Source organism: Otolemur garnettii, unplaced genomic scaffold (genome assembly GCF_000181295.1).
Source record: "Otolemur garnettii isolate 467f Iridium unplaced genomic scaffold, OtoGar3 scaffold00024, whole genome shotgun sequence".
Lineage (NCBI taxonomy): Eukaryota > Metazoa > Chordata > Mammalia > Primates > Galagidae > Otolemur > Otolemur garnettii.
Genome location: NW_003852419.1, coordinates 1,713,152 through 1,725,501, shown reverse-complemented (window position 1 = coordinate 1,725,501; position 12,350 = coordinate 1,713,152). Strand labels below are relative to the sequence as shown.

General features: G+C 45.0%; 1 protein-coding gene and 2 pseudogenes across 4 annotated transcripts in view; 2 read left to right on the top strand and 1 right to left on the bottom strand.

Annotated features, from left to right (window-relative positions):
• THADA (THADA, armadillo repeat containing) overlaps nucleotides 1–12,350 on the top strand; it is a 331,550-nt gene that overhangs the window by 292,459 nt on the left and 26,741 nt on the right. The gene's annotated exons all lie outside the window — the stretch shown is intronic.
• The window catches only part of LOC100965177, a 48,780-nt pseudogene that overhangs the window by 29,416 nt on the left and 7,014 nt on the right, over nucleotides 1–12,350 (bottom strand). The window lies entirely within an intron of this gene.
• Nucleotides 9,947–10,378, top strand: LOC105886782 (annotated as a pseudogene).

Sequence of the window (12,350 nt, the reverse complement as noted above, 5' to 3'; positions counted from 1 at the left end):
TGTCTGATGTGGTTTAGCTTGAAATGCTGCAGAAAGTCTAACTTAAACACTGTGGGACAGTGTAGGGATGGCTAGATCAAAAGGTCCCCAGATGGAACCCCATTTGTTGCACTTAGCAGTGACAATGGAGGCTCTGGGAGCTGGAGGGGCCAGGGCAGGCAAAGGCCCTGGCTTCCAGAACCTCCCTTGGGCTCCCTTGCCTTCCCAGCACTGGATTGCCCTCTCCTCCTCTGTCAGCTAAAGCCAGTGTTTGCCACCTGATTCAGATTGCTTCTCTCATCCCATTTCCTTGGGTGACCAGTAGTCTGCTTTAGTTGATGCAGCATAGGAAAGAGAAACCACTCAACCAGGAATTTTTAAGGGGTGCTAGATCACATGCCCATTGTCTGAACCCTTAGGTTCAATAAAGATGACTTTTTGGTGGAAACTTTTTAATAAAGAAATGTAAAAGATTTGGGGGGCTAGAAGGCAGGCAGACCAGTTGACCAACCTCTGGCTCTTTTCTTTGGAGTACTGGCTGCAAGTAGTTCTCGCCCTCGTTTCTGTTAGGCCCCTTGCCCATAAAAAGTTTTATAAAACTTCTACTCATCCTGCCAGATATGAACGTTCACTAGTGATGCATTACATCTCACCTCTATAACACCTCTGCCCTCCAGGATTCTCCCCTTCCTCTGAACTGCTGTAGCATTTGCTTATCGTATCATCCCAGTAGTCTTTGCTTTTTACTATTTCATCATTATCTCACACACTATCGTATGTGTTTTATTTTTATCTTCCCAACTAGGTCTCATGGACTTTGGGATTAGAGACTATATTCTATTAGGTACATAGTGGGTGCTCAGTTTCTGTTGATGGACTGATCTTTCACCACAGTTAGTCAGCCCCAAATTCCCCAGAGAGTGTGAGAATGCCCTTTGAAACAAGAAAGAGCTGAGAAACAAGCCGATGGACCTTCACTGCTAGAGCCAGCTCAGGGGGCAGTGTTTTGCCTTGATTCATACAAACTGGAGTGGCAGTCTTCCTGATTCACTCGCTGTCTGGGTCTTGTAGGCTAAGAGTTTGCAACTCTGTAGTCTTTTGGCCTTTCCTCACTCTTATCCTCTGAAGTCTGAGTCCCAGACTACAAGGCCCCGGAGCCCGCCTGAGGCTGGGAGGACCAGGCCTTGGGTTAGGCAGTATACCAGGAACAAGCCTTCCGTGCTTATTAGCGTGGTGACTCGTAGAGACTGGAATAATGATGGAGGTTAGAAGGAAGGTAGAAGAGCAAAATGAAGAAAAACTGAGACTCAGTGAGTAGTAGAGAATGGAGTGGTGCAAGTGCAAGTGGTCATGTGTCATTAAGGGGCCGAGTTGAAGCAGTCCTGTGACCTAGGACAAGGTGGAGAAGGAAAACACCACATGTGCCCAGTGTCCCCCAAAATGCTTTCTTCCCACCCACACTCATGCATACGCACACATGCGCCACCCTCACCCATGCAGAGCCCGTGAGCCAGCGTGAAAGTACGGACACTTCTCACAGGCTCCAACCCTTGAGCAAGCAGGAGGTAGCCCTGGGAGGAAAGATAGGGAGTCCTGGGTCACTGTGACATTCTGCAGTGGCTCCACAGTGAGACAGCTCAGTGAGCAAAGCCCCAGGCATGTGGGACTTCACACGAAGTCACAAATGGTTCCACCCCCGGAACCTCTAAGGCTGCCCACTGGCCTCAGACCCTGTACTTTTTCGGCTCCCACTAGTTCATAGGATCAAGGGTTCTCCCAAGTATTGCCTCCCTCCGCTTTCTGCCTTCTAATAGGGTCTTTCCGAATCCACTCAGAAACATTGTCGGCAGTGTGGCTTTTCTGTTCTGTGGTGCCAGAGCCTGGCCCCAGACTCAAATTTATGTATGTATCAAGTACCTTTTTCAAAGAAGAATAACCAAAAAAAGTTAAGAATTATACCACTAGAATGTACCCTCCTTCCTGACCTAAATTCCTCTTCAGAAAAGTTAAACTTACTTACCTCCATCATTTCTTTGTGTCTATTTTAAAATTCTAAATTGTTTTCTGACTCCTCTTACTCCCACTTAAGGTAGTTTACAGCTTTTTCTTACTATTTAAGTGTGAGGCAAGAAGTAGTCAGATCAAGCATATTCATTCATTCATTCATTCATTCGGCAAATACTTGCAAAGTGCCTTTCCACCAGGCTTATTTCACATGCTACTCCAGGCCACCATCATCTCTACTGTAGACTTCACCAGAACCTCCAGCCAGGTCATCCTGCCTCCACACTCATCAGATGATGTTGCTGTCCACTAAGAACTTTCCCTTGACTTCTCAGCCTACTCTGAATAAAACCCAAACTCCTAAATTAACATACAAAACCCTACCCGATGTCTACCTGCTACACACACCCGCCCCTTTCCCTGTTCTAGCCACTCCAGCCTTCTCTGAAATTCTCCAACTCTACAACCTCATTCTAACCTCAGGGCCTTTGCATTACTTGGACTATTTTTTTCTAGTCTCACATGGGCTGACTCCTTTGTATCATTCCAATCTCGGCTTCAATGTCATCTCCATAGAGGGCCTACCTTAACCACCCAGACTATAGTAACCACCCAAACATTTGCTCTCACTTCACCCTCTTGGCTTAATTCTCTGCATAGTTTTTGTTATTTGTTTCTCTACATCTGAAGAAACTTTCTTAGAGAGCAGGATTTTTTTTTTTTAATTTAAGACAGGTTTTTGCTATGTTGCCCAGGCTGATCTGGAACTCTTAGCCTCAGGTGATCCTCCTGCTTTAGCCTCCCATAGTAGTGGAATTACAGGTGTGAGCCACTTCACCTGGCTGAGAGTATGATTTTGTCTGTTTTGTTCACTCCTATATTTTCAGAATCTGGCATAAAATAGATGCTCAATAAAAATCACTGTTTGATGATCAGTTAGATTAATAAATGCAGGAATGAATAAATCAAAGTAGTTAAATACAATAAAGAGATTGTTTTTAGAATCTTCCTGGTGTTGAGGGGGGTGGATCTGTTTGGATTCTGTGTTGTTGTGAAATTCCCCTGGTGTTACATTACATCCTTATAATGGCAGATTAAATTAGCTACCTCAGTCTCCACCTCCTTCCAGAGACAGTAGTTCAACAAAGAACAGATTGATCACCTACTAAGACTAGGCATTGTGACAGATCCTAGACTAACTCCATCTCATCCTATCCTGTCTCATGCAGGATGGAATTTCTAAAGCTAGAGTTTTTTATCCATAGGGGCCCACACACCTAGCATAGTGCTGGCCCTGAGAAGTGCTTAGTAGGGGAAGACTGGTCAGCTGCTCATCAGGTCCTAAGTGAGAGAGAGACCACATCCAGTGCAGAATGATGAGGGGTAGGGGAGGTAGCACCTTCCCGGGACCTCTCTCTGGCCGTCACTTCTAGCAGGCTAAGGGGCAGGGGAAATGGAGGAGAACCTCATTACCAACCTCTAGATGCTCCTGCTTCATTTTACCTTATTTAATCCTCACAAAACTCTATGAGATACTTTGCTACTTTCTCCATTTAAAAGAGAAATAATATTTAAGTCAGGGGTGGCAACTCACACCTGTAATCCTTGCTCTTTGAGAGGCCAAGGTGGGAGGATCCCTTGAGCTCAGGAGTTCAACACTAGCCTAAGCAAGAGTGAGACGCCATCTCTACCAAAAATAGGAAAATTATTCAGGCGTAGTGGGTACCTATAGTCCCAGCCACTTGTGAGGCTGAGGCAAGAGGATTGCTTCAGCCTAGGCGTTTGAGGTTGTTGTGAGCTAGGTTGATGCCACAGCACTCTAGCCCAGGTGACAGAATGAGGCTCTGTCTCAAAAAGAAAAAAATTATTATTATTTTTTAGAGGCATGGTTTTACTATGTTGCCCGTGCTACAGCACAGTGGCTATTCACAGGCACACTACAGCCTTGAACTCCTGGCCTCATGGAATCCTCCCACCTCAGCCTTTCAAATAGCTCAAATGACATGCGTGTACCACTATGCCCCCAGCTATGCTTTATGAGTAAACAGAAGTTCAGAGAGTTCAAGTAATGGACCCCAAAGCCCTGTGGAAAATAATTATTCAAGTTCAAGTATCTGTTGTGACAAAAAAGTGACAAAGGTCTTGCACTTTTAGGACTTCCTAAGACAGGAGAAAGAGTCCAAACCTGGCCTCTAGTTTAGAACCTTGAAGTTAAGAGAAAGGGGTACATCAAAGATCTTTTAAACTAACTGGTATGTTTGAAAGAAAACACTGGAGTCATAACCTCAGAAAATGAGTTGGGGACCCAGAGCTGAGATAAACAGAGTTTGTCTTGCAGGAGGAGAATAACGTGTGATAGGGGGACAGTTGGAGCAGCAGATAGCAATGGTCCTATATTATAGCTGCTGTGTCCCTGTCCTTTGTCCCTTCCTAGGAGAGGAAATCTCACCACTCAAGATTGTTAGAACCTCTGATTTGCAGATGGAGAAACTGAAGCCCAGGAAAGGCAAATGATTTCCCCAGTGTCACGTAATTAGTAGAAAAATGAGGTCTAAAACACAGACCCCTGAGACCAGGACAGTACTTCTCTCTGCTGCCCCCTAAGATTTAATTTGCACAGAGGAAGTGACAGGAATATACAGAGAATAATCTGGACTCTTAGAATAGGGAGAAATTGGCAGGGGTGAGATATGGTGCTGTAGGGTGAGAGCAGAGAGGATGGAACACTGCCTTGAAAGAGGGCCTGGAGGAACTCACGGGTGGGAAGAACAAAGTGTTCTGTGAAACCAGGCATCTCCCAGCAATAAAACCACACCCTGAGTCAGCCCTGAGATTCCACTCCTTGGTCTCTCCCGGGCCTCTCTGCCTCTGTATTGTCTGTAATGTTCCAGGGGAGGAAACATTAAGAGGTTAGGAATTGCAATCCTAACTCCTAAGCGAAATGGTGAGGGGAAATGGCAGTTTTAGGAAGGTAGTTATATGGAAACTAATTATCTGCGTTCTCATTTAATCCTTCAGAACAGAGATGCTTGATCAAGGCAGCCATCATCCCCTGCCTCCACCCCCATTACTGCCACTGCAGTGGGCTGTCACAGTGGAGGTCCAGTTGCCGCCTACCAAATTGCGTTTGCCATCGTTTGCTGTTCCCAGGGAGCCCAGGCCTCCTGACGTTCAGCTGTGTCCTAGTGAGTGCGTCACTGGCAGCTGGCTCCCATGAGGTGCAGAAGCAGATGCAAACTAATGCTCCCTTCTCAAATCTGCTAGCAGGTTGCAAGTGCCAGTGAGTACCTGGCTAGGCCTCGTTGCTAGGGCAATGGGATTGTTTCCATGGCCTCCCAGTGACTAAGCCCCAGAGATACAACAACAGGCTCCTTTCGAGGAAATGAGGGTCATTTTGGCATCATTTTGTCTCCACTCTTGCTGTTACTGAAAGCCAAGCTCCCTCAGCCCAAGGTGACTGACCTCCATGGGTGATGATAGGTCACACAGGGGCTTAGACCATCTGGTGTTGACGTGGCTGGCAGGCTTTTGTCTCCCCTGTCAGTCAGGGCAAGCCCAGTGCCTGGTGATCTGAAGCTCATGGCCTCGACTGTCCTCTGCGCTTTCCTTTTCCTCAGGAACCTTCACTTTGCTCAGCAAGGCCATACCAGGATATAGGATTTCTCTTTTCACTGTGGCGAGCAATAGTCCTTTTTGAACTTAAGCCAGTTTGGGGAGTTATGGTCACCACTTTGTCAGAGATGACCAGATGGGCACCCCCATTTTCATTCACCCCTGGTTTGGTTAGGATGACCCAGGAGCCTGCTGGATGGTAGCCCCTCCCCGCCCAAGCCCCAGTTTCAGGCTAACTCCTTAGGGAGCATCCTTCTTGAACATTTCACCCAGCACTGACACCTGCCCTTTTTCTACCCAATTTTATTCACCTGCAGACTTCCTCCCCTATCTCAGCAACTAAATGACAGTAGGACCCAGACTGTCAAAGGATTACTGATCAAGAAGTTCTGCAAGGCAGAGTGGGCCCCAAGAAAGGGCTCTACATAGGCCACTGGGGTAGTCCTTGTTCCTCACTATCCTGCTCTTACCCAAGGAGGTGTAAAGGGAAGCATCAGAGCCTTGTAAGGCCCTCATCTTACCCACAAACTCCTCCAAATTCTGTTCTCAAATCTCTCAGAAGATCCCTTGCTGGATTGTGATAGCCTAGGTTTCTGTTGGTTTTGACTATGAGGATCCCATGGCAGGAGGTCTCATAGGCAGAAGAGCAGAATGAACAGTGCCCTGGTGGTGGCAGGGTGTCACAGGGAGGGTTTGATTCTGTGTGTGTGGGAGAGGGGTATGCAGGCTTAGATAAAGTGGCATGTTGTGACTCTGTATACCTTTCACAGTGTCTCTTTGTAAAGATGTGACAGTGCCTGATACAAAGGCACTGAAAATTAAGTTTGAGAACTCATCCAAAAAAAGGGCTACAAACCTCACTGCTGAATCTCACTGTGGTCATCTTTGAAGTACTTCCCTTGGCCTCGTGGTGACTGTGGTGATATTGCAATGAAGTATGTAGCACTGTTTCTAGGATGAATTTGTTAACTTAATTGTCCCACCTCATATTATGATGACTCTATGGCCATTTCAGAAAAAGAATTCCGAAGTTGCTTTGATAGGTGGACTAAGCGCTGTCATCAGTGCATAGCTTCCCCAAGGGAGCACCTTTCCAGGGTCATTAGATTAGGACTCCCCATGGAATCCAGTCCCATCATACCAGGAAATGAAATTCCCTTATTCTTATAAAAGTCAGTTTTAGAACATAGTGGTTCTGCTTTAAAGTCTCAAATGTGGCTTGGCGACAGTAGCACAGTGGTTACAGCGCCAACCACGTACACCAAGGCTGACGGGTTTGAAACCAGCCCAGGCCAGCTAAACAACAATGACAACTGTAATAAAAAAAAATAGCTGGACATTGTGGCGGGTACCTGTAGTCCCAGCTACTTGGGAGGCATGTGACGCCATGTCACTCCACCGAGGGCAACATAGTGAGACAAAAAAAAGTCTCAAATGTGTTGAATCTTTTTCAAAAGGAAAAAATTAGATCGTCACCCCCCCCCACCTCCTTAATCTGTTCCAAATGAGACATTTGGAAGGAAAACTCACAAGAACCTACTCTTAAGAAAATTGGTTTCTGCTGTGGAGTGGGTCAGGGTGGGGAATAAAGTTAGGAAAATATATGGAACTTGACATAAAGGATTTGGTTTATGTTTGGGAAAGGATTCAGGTTGTTTTCAAGTTTTGAGTTACAGCTTGGGTGTGTCTGAAGAAATAGAATTGAACAGCACCTCAACGTACAGCCTTTGTGGACTTCTCATTCCATGCCTCCTGCCTGGGCCAGTCCCTGTTAAAGATGCCTGGCTGGGCAACCTTCCTTCATAAATAACTTCCCTGAGGAGACAGGAGTGATAACAGACGTTTTAAGTGGGAGCCGAGCTGCCTTAAGCACTTAAGCAAAGGCACTGTGCGAGTTGGGCCCTGACTTTCTCCTTGGCAAGACAAGGGAATTAAAGTTACTCTAATTTTATCATTTCTGTAGCCAGCAGACAGATTGAGGCTCCAATTGTGAGTTTCATTTTTATTTTTCACACTCTGCGTTTAGGTGTTTGAAGGTGTGGTTATATACTCAAAAATGTTGGCTTTGCACCCATAAGGTACAAGAGGTAGCCCAGTGTCAGGGCTGCTCCCAGGGGTCCTCTTGAGTGCTCCTGCCTCACCCTGCAGGGACAAGAGGGGTAGCAGTTGCTGTAAGTAAGGTACAGGTCCAACCATGAGCAAGCTTCTGGCCGTATATTTTAGACTTGACTCTGAGAAACTGGCAGGAATATTTTTCTGGTGGCTTCTCAAGCACATAGTGAGGGATAGGACCTGTAGAAGCAGAATTCCCAGTTTCAGATAAAATGTTCATTCATCTCCAATGCACAGTTCTCCTAACCCCCATCTTCCCTGACATCCATGCTGCAGAAAGTTTGTGCAGCATGGCACTTAGGGAAGATGGCACCAGCAAAGCAGGCTCATTTTTTCATCCACCCACCATTCGCTGGAAATGGTTGTCATGTTTACAGTACTGTAGAACAGAAAGGCATAAGAAATCCTCCAAAGTGCTAACCTTCCTGTGTTTTTCCCCAGCCACTTGTAACCCTCCTTTTATCCTCTTGCCTCCTCTTGTTCTCCAGGCTTATCCCATCCCTCCTTTCTCCCAATCCAGAATAGATCTAGGAATGTCCTGACATTATTTCCACATTGGCTACCAGCAGTGCTGGGTCTTTTTAAATAGCCTTGTCCATAAATCTTCAGTTGTTTTTCATCTTGGGAAAAGCAGCTTCTATCAACAAATCATTATTCACATGTAAGGGGCAGGGAGAAGTTCACCACATTTCAGACTTCAACTTCTTTTCACTCTATTTCACAACATCCACTCCCTAGAAACCACAGAAATTTTTTAAAAAATCAATCCCCAGTAGGCAGGGTGCCCCATAACATAGCCTGCTAGAACCAGAGCCTGTCAGCTGTGTGTGGAGGAGCTGAGAGTGATGGTAGGTTCGCCTAAGTTGGAGCTGGCTGGCTTAATCTATGGGGCGGAAATAATTTCAGAGTCTCAGAGAACCAAAAACCCTCCCTTCTGATGACTTTGGCTCTCTATGGCAGCCTTCACAGGTTCTAAGTAGGACCATGAAGAGACAGTTACACTCCACAAAAGCAAGGGAAGGAGGCCAGAGCCCTCAAAAGCAGTAGTTACACTTTGTTCACAGATCACCTGAGGATCTTGTCAAACTGAGATTCTAATTCCATAGGTCTAGGTAGGCCACAAGAATCTGCATTTCTTACACCAGAGGTGCTGCTGATGCAGCTGGTCAAGGGATCATACTTAGAACAGCAAAACCCAAAGGATGCCCTTAGGAAATAAATTCAATTTTTTTTTTTGAGACAGAGTCGCACTTTTTTGCCCTTGATAGAGTGCTGTGGCATCATAGCTCACAGCAATGTCAAACTCTTGGGCTCAAGGGATTCTCTTGCCTCAGCCTCCCAAGTAGTTGGGACTACAGGCACCAACCACCACAACACCTACCTCAGGCTGGTCTCGAACTTCTTAGCTCAAGCAGTCCACCTATGTTGGCCTCCCAGAGTGCTAGGATTACAGGCGTGAGCCACCGTTCCCAGCTAATTTTCAAATATTTTTAAAGCAACTACCAGACCAGGTGCAGTGGCTCATGCGTGTAATCGTAACACTCTGGAGGCTGAGGAGGGTGGATTGCTTGAGCTCAGGAGTTAGAGACCAGCCTGAGCCAGAGCAAGACCCCATCTCTAAAACTAGCTGGGTGTTTTGGCAGGCACCTGTAGTCCCAGCTACTTGGGAGGCTGAGGCAAAAGGATTGCTGAAGCCTAGGAGTTTGAGGTTGGGGTGAGCTATGATGCCACAGCACTCTGCTCAGGGTGACAGAGTGAAACTCGATGTCTCAAAAAATAAATAGGGGCAGAGGGAAAGGTGAGAAATGGTTGTCAGCTGCCACACAGTGCTGAGCAGAGCATGCCGCAGTCTCACGTTGGCGCTGCAGAGGATGTGCGCACAGACTTCTGCAGTCACCTGTAAGTGCTTGCACGGTCGGGGCCACGGCCCTCGGCAGACTGGAGTGAAAGGGGAGAGGAAACTGCTGGAGTTCCTGGTGTGCCCTCCCTCCAAGAAGCCACTCAGATATGAAGCATCAACAAATGAATTGATTAATGAAGAGCTGGGAATAGCCTATTCTATCATCAATGGGATTCCTAATATGAGACCACAGGCAGCTAGCATGACACCTCAAACTCAGAAGCAAGAAGAAATGCAGCAGCGCTAGTTCATAATTTTTAAAGAAACTACCACAACAACTAAATTTTCTTAATACCACATACCTTTTAAAGCAGAGTGGTAGGTAGTAAGTGGGGAAGAATGTTTCTGTCCCTTCCAGTCCATTGAGTGTTCTTATTCCAGTGGTCTTTTTAGCAGGACTGTTCTACTCAGCCTCTGTGGAGGAAAACTTCCCACATGGCTGCACTAGCACAACCAGTCTTTGCTTTTACAGTCTGCTCCTGCCGATCACCATACCAGTGTATGTGTTCTTCTACCTTTGGACTTGGATAGGTGTTAAGCTCTTAGGCATAATTAATGGAATCAGAGCCAAGAGGGTTGGTTGGTAGATAGATAGATAGATAGATAGATAGATAGATATATGTCTGGGCTGTTTAGCTTTGAAAGCTTCAACTAAGTGGAAATACTGGAGACCCATTTAGGTTTTGGGACAGATGCTTTTGCCTTGCTTATGTCAGGCTTAGGACTATGGGAGGCTTACGCTACCGGAGCTTCTTTTATTATACCTTTGTTCTGCCCTAGTTGTTTGAAGGCTCTGACTTATAAACTACTGTATCAGGAGAAACACTTTGGCAGGGTCTTGTTGGAGATTAACATATCTGATAACTATTTCTTATTCAGCTAAAATTTAGTCATTTGAAATTTTATTTGTATGGCTTCAAGATATCTTGTTTATGTTGGTAAAGTCACACATTAGAGATAACAAATAATTCCAAAGGAGCTATGTTGGAACGGCTGTAGAGAAATGCATGTGCACTATTGTGATATGAAACCATAAAATAAAATGGAAATTTCATGTACTTAGGGAAAAAAAGTTTAAAATAAAGTACTAGTATAACTGAAATAGGAATTAAGACTTACAGATTATTAAAGGAAAAATAAGTGAAATGCCTCTCTTCTCCGCTCTCTCTCCTCCTCTTCTCTTCCTCCTCTTCTGTCTCTCCTCCTCTCTCCTCTTTTCTCTCCCCTTTCCTCTTCTCCCTCCTCCTTGGTGCTGCTCTGCAGCATCCTTCCCTTGCCATTAAAGACCTTTCATACCAGCAAAAAAAAAATAAAAGAAAGAAAATAAAAATAAGTGAAATAAAATAACATAAAACAAAAAGTTAGCCCCATGTAATAGTGCCTGCCGACACCAGAGGTTAGGGTAGAAGGATTGTTTGAGCCCAGGAATTTGGGGCTAGAGTGCTCTGTGATTGCACCATTGTACTCCAGCTTGGGTGACAAAGCAAGACTCTGTCTCAAGAAAAAAATCAAGTAGACCAAACATAAACAAGGTTGTCGAGGATTTGAGGATTTGAATACCATATTTAAAAGGTTGGACATGTATAAACATTGTACCTGATAGATAGAAAATAAACATCTTTTTCAAATAGCTACATAAAATTTACAAAAATTGATTACATTGTAGTTCACAAAGACAACTTCAATTTCATAAAATAGGAGACTTTCTAGGCTACATTCTGACCAAATTGCAAGCACACTAGAAATTTCAAACTGAGCGGCGCCTATGGCTCAAGTAGGGTGCCAGCCCCATATGCCAGGGGTGGTGGGTTCAAACCCAGCCCTGGCCAAAAAAAAAAAAGAAATTTGAAACAAAAACATAACAAGAAAATATATAACCACTTAGATATTTTAAAAATATGTAACAAAAAATATAACCACTTTGATATTTAAGTAAAATTTTCTAAATAAGTTATACGAATGACAAGAAAAAAAATTTAAGACTCTACTGAGGGCCATACTGATGAAAATACAGTACCTACGTGGTTGAAGCTCTCCTCAGAGGAAATATTCGCAGTATATCAGGCAATTAGATTGTTACTCACAAGATAAAAGGAAGTCTTTAAACGTCAACATATGAAGATAACATAAAAAGAGGCAAAAGATACAAACTAGGTAGTCTATAGAAGAAGACAGACATGAATACTACACACATGGAAAACTGCTTAGGCTCACGCCCGTAGCTCAGGCAGCTAAGGCACCAGCCACATACACCAGAGCTGGCGGGTTCGAATCCAGCCCCAGCCCGCCAAACAATGACAACTACAACCAAAAAATGGCTGGGTGTTGTGGTGAGTCCCTGTATTTCCAACTACTTGGGAGGCAGTGACAGGAGAATCACTTGAGTCCAGGATTGGGAGGTTGCTGTGAGCTGTGATGCCACGCCACTCTACCCAGGGCAATAGCTTAAGGCTCACTCTCCAAAAAACAAACAAAAAAAAATGCTTAGCCATACTAATACAAAAATGCCAACTAGGATATCATGTCTCTGTCATTTCCCCATACTAACTGGCACAGAATTGAAAAGATTACTCTCACCTGGGCTGGTGATAGCCATGATCATACTTTATGGTTGGCCAGGCATGGTGACGCATGCCTGTAAACCTAGCACTCTGGGAGACTGAGGCAAGAGAATTGCTTGAGCTCAGGAGTTCAAGACCAACCTGAGCAAGAGCAAGATCCTGTCTACTGAAAACAAAAAATA